General features: G+C 31.9%; 1 long non-coding RNA gene across 3 annotated transcripts; it reads left to right on the forward strand.

Moving 5' to 3' along the window:
- The first annotated feature begins 401 nt into the window (after positions 1-401).
- Positions 402-4,976, forward strand: LOC107962940 (uncharacterized). Of its 3 annotated transcripts, none has more exons than XR_001701828.2 (4): positions 402-877; positions 1,019-1,207; positions 3,068-3,169; positions 3,616-4,976. It is a non-coding gene; the product is annotated as an uncharacterized lncRNA (long non-coding RNA). The 3 variants fall into 3 exon arrangements; XR_001701829.2 differs by having other exon boundaries at positions 406-877; positions 1,078-1,207; XR_005928706.1 differs by having other exon boundaries at positions 409-1,207.
- Positions 4,977-9,653: the final 4,677 nt, after the last annotated feature.

The raw sequence follows: 9,653 nt of genomic DNA on the forward strand, positions 1-9,653 counted from the left end.
GAAATATCTCTAATAAAATGAAGATTAGATCGGAAAAGAATAATATAAAACCATGATTAACATCTCAGTCTTTAGTAGAAATTTGATATGTGAGAGATTGATTGCTTACATTGGATAATTCTAACTTAATAATTAATTACAGCCATTTAATTATTTATATTCTTTTAAAATATATCATATTTATTTTTAGAGTACTTTTTTTTATAAAAATCCAATTTATAAAAAATAATAATAATAAACGTTTTATAAAATCACGTAATTAATGATTTTTAGCAGACAAAATAAAAGATTTTTAGTAGAGCAAAACAGCGTCATTTTATTCAAAATGAAATAAATAGGCAATAGCAGTGTTTTTTAAAAATACACCACAAAATATTATTTTAATTTAAAAATCGCGCCCTTTTATCCTTAAATTTCCCCACCCCCAAAAACCCCTAATTTTTCCCCCTAAAATCAATTTTCCCTTCATCTTAACCAAATTCCCATTTCAAATTTCATTCTGTTATTGATTTTTATGTGTTTTTTATTTTAAATCTCTCTGCAACATATATCAGTTAAAGCTTCAACCTTTATACCCAAGTACAAGATTTTGATTTTAAAAAAGCATCAGTCTTTGTTCTTTTGTGTATAAATCACGAGATTTGTTTGGTTTCTAAGAAAATATTTTATTCGTGTTTGGAAGATTTTCTTCGCCGTTTTAGAGGGTGTCTCTGTTTTTCTTTCTTTCGTTTTCTCTACAATCAAGTGGTTTTGATATTTTGATTTAAAGAGTTACCCAATTGGATACGCAATTGTTGACGCTCTATAAAGTCTTAATCCCACCTCTTCATTTCATTTTCCTGAGAAAATGTTGGACTTGACAGAAAATCCCAAGTTGGTAAGTATAATCTCTCTAGGTTTTCTTCATTTTTTCCCATACAAGATTTTGATTTTAAAAAAGCATCAGTCTTTGTTCTTTTATATATAAATCACGAGATTTGTTTGGTTTCTAATAAAATATTTTATTTGTGTTTGGAAGATTTTCTTCACCATTTTAGAGGGTGTCTCTATTTTTCTTTCTTTCATTTTATCTACAAGGTTTTGAAATTTTGATTTAAAGAGTTACCCAATTGGATACGCAATCGTTGACGCTCTATAAAGTCTTAATTCCACCTCTTCATTTCATTTTCTTGAGAAAATGTTGGACTTGACGGAAAATCCCAAGTTGGTAAGTATAATCTCTTTAGGTTTGCTTCATTTTTTCCGCCTTATTTACTGTTCAATAGGTTTTTTTTTCATCATCGTAATCAATCGTTTCATTTCTAATATAAATCCTAGAAAAAAATTTATCTTCGAATTTGGGGATATGATTTGGCTTCTTCCAATGAGATTTCAACACAAAAAATCTCGGTTTCAGATCATATAAGTGGGTTTCAATACACAGCTGATAAACCCGATAGCTTTGTTATCGACATGGATAGTTTCTCTCATGGAGGACTCAATAAAGAAATCAATCAAAACCCAAGAATCACAATAAGTTTACTTTCTTTCTTTTTTCTGGGAAAATTTTCAAAATCTTGCATTACCTCTGCAAGTAGGTGTGGCCTTTTCTGGGCTGCATTTCGTTTTATTTCATGCTTTCTGGTTTAGGAACAATTGGTCTTATGGTGTACGGATGATTAAGATGTGGCCAAATTGCCTTTGTGCTCAAGTGATAAAATAAATTAAGTTATTAGCATTGGCTACAGCTACATTTATCAAACAAAGTTAGCATAGAAAACTGATTGTTTCAGTCTTTCATTGCAGTTCATGTCATTTTTCTAATGTTCAGTATGCATATTGAACAGACAATCATCAACCAATCTCCAAATTCCTATTTCTTGTATATATACTTTCTAGTCTAAATCCGATTTTCTAGGTACAAAAATGGAGGAGCCCTGAATAGTAGTCTTATTTCTATTACACCACTATTTTAATCTATTGTCCTTAAATGTTAGTTTTATCCTTTTTCTTATCTAATATAATAGTTAAGCACATTTAGTGGGAGATAGCCCTTGGTTGTAAGCATGTATTGAGGGATAATGCTTGCTGATAGGATATTGCTCAAGATTAGATATTCTTAGAAGTTCATCTTTTACTTGCCCTTTTATTCTATTTTTATTTTATCCTTCTAACTGATTCGATGTTATGGGTAGGTTTCTTGGACAATTTTAAAAGTGGACGATTGCATACACTAATCACTTCAGCTTTTAGTCATATTGATATTCAGCACATTGTCTCTAACATGATTGGACTTTATTTCTTTGGATATAATGTATGATTGTTGAAATCTTTTATTTTGGTTGCTACTTCTTTTCTTATTAGTTTTTAGGTCTTACAAATTGCTTCTTTTCGATCTTTAAGTAATGATATCTACCTTATATACTTAGTGCTTTTTTAACTTCTTTGTATGCAAATAGTTGGGAGTCAAGTACTTATTCTAGAATTTATAAATTGATTGGAAACTTGCATCGTTTTGTAAAACATGGTTTGTGGTGGCTCAATCCCAACAGTGTAATAAGCTGTATACATTGTAACATTAACATTTCCCTCACTGCCTTTTAATCTAGTGTGACTAATGTACTGCATTATTATTTGTCTCTGAAAGTCCTTTTACCTTTACGTTGTAAGAGAAAACTTATGTTAAAGAGAGTACTATTTTAGACTACCTAATCAGGATCAGTTATCCAATCTAATATCCATGATCCTTGCCTTGAGATTGTGATGCCCAAACTGGATACTAGGAAAGCAGAATCATCATTTTATGGTCTAACACTGAAACTTGTTGCATCTCAATGCTTTAGTGTGAAATTCAATATATTTCCTTCTTTCTAATTTACGACATAAGCATCATGGCATTGCATTTCTGTGTTACTCTCGTGACTTGGGGGATTTAATTCATGTTACAACCAAGATTGCTACATTTTGATTTTTGTGTTTTTGTATGCTCTGTCTGCATTTTTTTTCCTCCTAGTCCTTTGCTCCTTTATTTATCTCCTTTAATCACCAACCATTTTAATTTCTTTGCTTATTACTTTGCATTGTGTAGATTGGAAGACTCTTTGGACCTGAATATTTGCTGAGGTAGTTTCTAGCTAGGGCAATAGGTGGTTCAGTGTTTTACTTGGTGCACCATGCATTTTTGGCTAAGGTACCATGATGCTGCAAGAAATATCTGAATTCCTACCCTCTCTTACTTGGGATGGTAACAAACAGTAGTTGCTTTGACTAATCTCAAAAACCCCTGCTTGGTCGGTGGGTATAGAAAGAAACATGGTGCTAATAACGTGTCAAATGTGTTTGTGAACCCACATTACGTGGGGGGATTGGGGTTGCTGTGAGAAGGTTTTGTTTAACCTTCATGGTTTTCTTGAGGAGACCATCTCACTTGGTCCATCTTCCTCTTTTAGCTGTTTCTGTCTCTGGAAATCGAGATTTTATTTTCAATATATCAGGAATGCATTGTGTCCATTTCCAAATTTTATTGATCACTAAAAGCTCCTTCCATTTAGTTTTTATATGATCCTTTTCTCTGATTTTATCTACCGAAGAACCTCCTGAAAATGTTAGCTGATTTTGATGTCTTAAATTTTGCAGCCATTGATGATTATCGTTCCTGACAAACAAGACATCTATACCCTTTTGAAACAGATGTTATCATCCAGCTTTCTAAGGCCAGTTCTTAATATATGAGAATTTTTTTTCTTATATCAGTTGGAGTTTCTTAATTATTAATTTACTATGATGTCATATTTAAGGCCTCACGAGTATTTTGTACTGACTTGGTTTTTTTGTTCCAAGGATTCAGTGCCGCCAGCATTTAGAAATATTGTTTGAAAACATCCCAACAATGTTTTAGAGTAGTACAACTACTGAGTCATGTTTTGGTGTCGCAATCCAGGTAAGTCATTACAAGGTTATACCTTCATAATCTGTTTGAGGTGTTGAGTGTATGTAATTTGGTTACTTGAAGAAAAATGAGGTTAAGATACTGATACATCAATCCTTATCTTAAACAATTTGTATGTAGTTTTCATATGTAGTTTATTTGAGTGTTGGAGTTTTTGGACTGCTTTCTCAAGATTTTTATTGACTAGAAGTTTTCTATGAAAATTTGACATGGTCCTAAAATTCAATTTATAATTTGTTGCTAATATTCTTTTGTTTTTAGCTGAATTAACTGACCAAATTCGGTTTGTTCGTTAACCATAAAAAATTTAGTTTGGTTAACAGAAGAGATTTTAAGAAAATTTGATATTTGAATGTTATTTTGGTTATTAGTTAGGATTAGTCCTGTTAAGTTTTTATACCTTCATTTTATTTGTTTTGAACTTTTACTATGTGTTAGTTTAACATCTGATGGTGATTAATTTTGAACTTTTATATCTTCATTGTATTGTGCTTCTAGATTTTTATTTGTTCTGATATTTTGGTTGGATATGTAGAATTACCCATTGAAAAAATGTTGAAGGTTAATTTTGTTTCGTTAACGAAAACCAACCAAATTAACCGAAATATTAAGGTGTTCTCTCTTTTCCTGCAATTTTGTAGTTAACGGATTTGGGTTTCACATTACATTATTTTGTATGTTGTAGGTACATATTATGCACAGCCTTTTCAATGACTTCTACATTAACAGACTAGAGAAGTGTATAAAAATCCTTTAGACACTTGTAGATTATTCAAATCTATAATATTTTTCCCCTCTGTTTGTAGGTTCATTGGCATCTTGTCCTGATGAGAGTGTAGTTTATGAAGCTTTAAACTTTGCATTGTCCTCCGAGATATTAGAATTCCTAGTTCAAAACTTAGCAATTTGTCTTTTATAAAAGACCAAATTTCCAATCTTCAATGTTGTTTAGGTTCGCAAACAAGATGCTATATTTGGACTTGCTGTTAGTAAAGGACTTGATATATTTTATTTATATCTTTATATTTAATCTAATTTTTATTATTTATTTTTGTTTTGATTCTATATTTTTATTTTTATTTTAATATTTAAGATAACTTGAGTTCTAACTTTTGGATTTTAATTCTGTTATTAAGTTATTATTTTAAATTCTAAATTTAAATTCATCAATTTTTATATTTAGTTTTAAAGTCAAAATTTTCATAAAAATTTAATTTAAATAGTATTTTTTTATTTATCCTTAAAAATATATAGTTTGAAGTTCAAATTTCAAAAATAAAACATAATATAATATTTATCATAGAAATAAATATTTATTTTAAAATTAAAATAATTTTTATAAAAGGTCATGTTCTTTAGCGGCGTTTGTGGGAAAAGTGTCGTTAAAGGTCATGTTTTTTAGTGGCGTTTTTAGGGAAAGTGCCATTAAAGATCATGTTCTTTAGCGGCATTTTTTCACATAAATGCCGTAAATTTTAGCAGCGTTATCTATAGTGGCGTTTTTTGCGGCATTTATAAAAATGCCTTTTATAAAATTCTTGTCGAAAAATAATTAAGTTTTATAAAATAATTAAAGTGCACTTAAAATATGAACATGTTGAATTTTAGTTAATTTTATAATTAGTTTTGATGAATTTTGGTTATTTTCGACAGGTTTGCACAAAGGCAAAAAATGGCTCGGTAGACACTACTAGAAGCATAAAACCGAGAAGCAATTTGAAGTATCGAGGCGAACTAAATTTCAACCTAAGACGGTCCAAAATTATATGTATTAATGCATAATATAATTAACTTTAATTTATATCCAATTTAATTTGGGTTAACAAATTATGATTAATTAATTATGAAAAAGTGGTCCAGTTGAACCACACTAAGTAAACCAAACCTCCCAAGAAATGGATAGCCCAAAACCGTCTCAAGAGCCGACCCAAATCAGCTTATTAGCTGATTATTTAAGCTTGCAAAGAGGCCTTGAAAGACTTGTTCAAGTTGCATTCAAACCCCTCTACAATTGGTGGCTTTGTAGATTTGCCCCAAGCCAAATTTAGCAAGGTTGAAACTATCAACCTTGTAACATGTGTGGCCGGGCAAGGGATGGCTCTTTGGCTGCTATTTTTAGCTAATTTTAGCATCCATCTTCAACTATAAATCCCCCTTGGTAGATCATTCAACACACCTCAAATCTTTCACATCTTTTCTCTCTTCTCTCTACTTTCTCTCTTCTTTGCCATTCTAAATTCCCTTGCTCTCTTGCCGATTTCCTCCCTTGGAAAAGGGGTGTTCATCAGCTATTTTGGAGCAACATTGAAGTGTTTGTAGCAGCTTTGATTAACAAGGACAACAGAGAACGAAGAACGAAGCAAGCTAGTGTGCAAGACAGTTCATCAAATACCCTAATGGAGTTTTTGAGCCAAAACTCAGTTCTCTCGGGATCATTATCCACATTAGCTCTGAAATATTCAACCTTGTGCTTTCGGATCTTATCAACTGGGGGCTTGTTCATTCTTACAAATTCCAGACCTTGTGGAGCTACGGGAACCGGTCGAGGAATAGGTGGGGGTGGAGGAGGTTGGGCATTTGAATTTGTTCGAACAAACTTTGTATACCACTTGTTTATCATGTGGAGAAAGGCTTCCCTAGCCCCTTCTCTCTAACCAACCGTTAGAGGTCTACTACCAGACGGCGCTGCCCCTTGAGCACAAGCCGGTGCATTACTTTCAACGTCATTAGCCTCAGCTCGGTTGGGATCCATTTACTATATGAAAACACAAATTTAAAATTGTCAAGAGTCATCACACTATCACAGTTCATTTATGGCATATATAGTTTGACTCTTACACACGCTATGTTAGACCGAGAATCAACTAAATAGTAGCTCTGATGCCACTAAATGTAACACCCTATACTGCCCATCGACGACGACTCAACTTAAGCCTCTCTACGGAGCCCGTTGCGCCCATGGGTATTGCGTCTACATGATCCACAAGTGCTCATTGTATGTAATATCTACATTACGAATTATATGCATCAATCTAGTATTTATTAGCAGATATTTTATGCTTGAGTCATCAGAAGAAGTTTCAAATATATTTCAGTCTTTATAGTATAGTTTTAATCATTACAGAGTTTTCTAAAATAAAGTTTTTCTAAGTTAAAAGTACATATAGGATCGGCGCCAGAGACTCAGTATTCATAGAATTATTTTTTTATATTCGTGAAGAAATAAACTTTACTCGAACAAACAGTTTTAATAAAAATAAATTTGAGCTTAAATTTCATAACCCGAGTTTTGCAACCTGACTCTGATACCACTAAATGTAACACCCTAAACTCGACCTAGACTTTATGGCTAAACCTAGAGTTGCTACATAGAACGATTGAAAATTTAATTTGCGTATATTTTGAAAATTGATGATAACTCTTAAAATCACGGATCTTTCAAAATTGTATCTTGTTTAACAATTTTACTGAAAGCGTTGTTTGTTTATGTTTCAAAAAAAACTTCTGATTTTGCAGCGGATATCTTAATAAAAAGTACTATATTTGAAAACACAATTTGATATTTGAAACTTGTTGTTTCTGCAGAAAATAATCGTTGTTGTAAAACCGTTTAAATAGTATAATTCAGAAACGATAAATAATGTCAAAAATCCCAAACAGTCCACAAAGTCCAAAATTTGCAAAACACTTAAATTCCAAATTAAAATAATTAAAATAAAAGCTAAACTTATATAACCGAGCTCCCGTCGCACCGACCCACCGAGGATTACTTGAAAATATTAGTTAAACAGAAAGTGAGTTTTCAAAACTTAGTATATACTGAATAACTTTAAATAGTTAATGCATAACAGACAGATTTAACAGAATCATATCAGAGTAATACAGATACTGACATATAATCCTACCCCCATTTGCTACACACCAACTCTGACCATCACAACACACCATGTGGGTTATGAAACACCCACCCAGCCCTACACACCACTTAGTGTCGATAACACACTTTACAGAATATTCGCAACTGTGCTGCCAGATAGATAAGTGAATTATAGCCTTTTATAGAAACACTTCCTCCACGTAATATAACCCATCCCAAAAGTAGATATAGTCAAAACAAAAATCATACATGCTACAATTTTACACGCATGACATATCAGATACAGATTTCATATATAACATTTTTCGAGATTATTATTCACATGGCAACTCAAATATACTTACAACCATTAGAATTTATACTAACAGATGACTGGATTTCATGTTTTATAGTACATTTAGTCACATGTCTATCCTACAGAAGGCACACAGTCGATGGAACGACGTGTATGGCCTTAGGGAAATTTCATAGTGTTGAGCCCACACGCACAAAATAGCTAGCCCATGTGGCCCACAAGGCCTCACACACACCTGTGTGGTCCACACAACCCAAACAAAAAATTCACAACATCCTCTAAACACACCTGATCAAGAACCCGATGCATGCCCAAAATTGAATATTCTAGCATCTAAATTGACGAAACCATACGAATTGACAACAAAATTTCTCAGCCTAAATGACTAATTTCAATAATGAAACACCATTTGATTGAGAATCAAACACAACAAATTCACAACATCCTCTAAACACGCCCCTGTGCACTTACCGATACGAGCAGCACTACATGAAATTTATGATGTTGGAGGAACAACCAATTGCTCTCGATCCTCACCTAACAACACACAAACAAAATAATTAAACACAACTAAAACCCCAATTCCACCACCAGAACTCAACCCACACAAAAAAGAACCCCAACCCTTCAAAATTTCACAACTTACCAGATGAACAAATGCCATAACCACCACCTAAGATGTAAACAAAGGATAGAAAATGAAAGTAATGGAAAATTAAGCCAAGAAATAATCAAGAATCAAAATAAAAGAACAAAGATTAGAAAAGAAGGAAAAAGAACAAAAATTAAAGAAACAGAACACTAAAACATGGAAAGTAGATGACAGCGTGAATAATGGTTTTAGAAAAGGAACAAACGTGAGATAATTTGGGTACAAAACCAAATGAAAAAAACTTGGAAACAAATGGGACGTGCAAAACTGAAAAGGGATTTAGAGGATTTGTTGGGATTTTTTTTTAAAAAAATAAAGTATTAAAAATAAAATAAAACAAAAACCAACCTAACTACTTAATTCTTATCAGATTACTCAAAGACCTAATTTAATTCAAACCTAACCACTAACAGGCCAACTTGAACAAATAAACAAAAATATAGCAAAACCTTCCCATTTTACTCACTCCGAGACTCAAAGACCAAACCTCTAACACATACTCAAATTCTTAACCACTGGGACAAACACTTAATTATGACATATCTCAACAAAACAAGAATTCATATTTTGGGGCATTACAATTTATATATAGAAATATATTATTTATATAATAATGTATATTATTTACAGGGGGGATCCACTTACCATAGTGTAAAACTTAAGTGATTTTACACCTTTCTGAAACCTTTTATACCATTAATATTTTAAAAATCCAACCGTTGAATTTATCAAGATATTTTTACTTGTCATGCATATAATTTTTTGAATCGAGCCAATATCTCTATCATATAAATCTAAAAATTGTCTATATTAGTAACAGTTGGAAGTTTTCTACGTAAAACAAATAGAAAATTTTAATTTATGCCAAACTTGACATAAATGATCGAAACAAGTGGAAAAT

This window comes from Gossypium hirsutum, chromosome A06 (genome assembly GCF_007990345.1).
Source record: "Gossypium hirsutum isolate 1008001.06 chromosome A06, Gossypium_hirsutum_v2.1, whole genome shotgun sequence".
In the NCBI taxonomy this organism is placed as follows: Eukaryota; Viridiplantae; Streptophyta; class Magnoliopsida; order Malvales; family Malvaceae; genus Gossypium; species Gossypium hirsutum.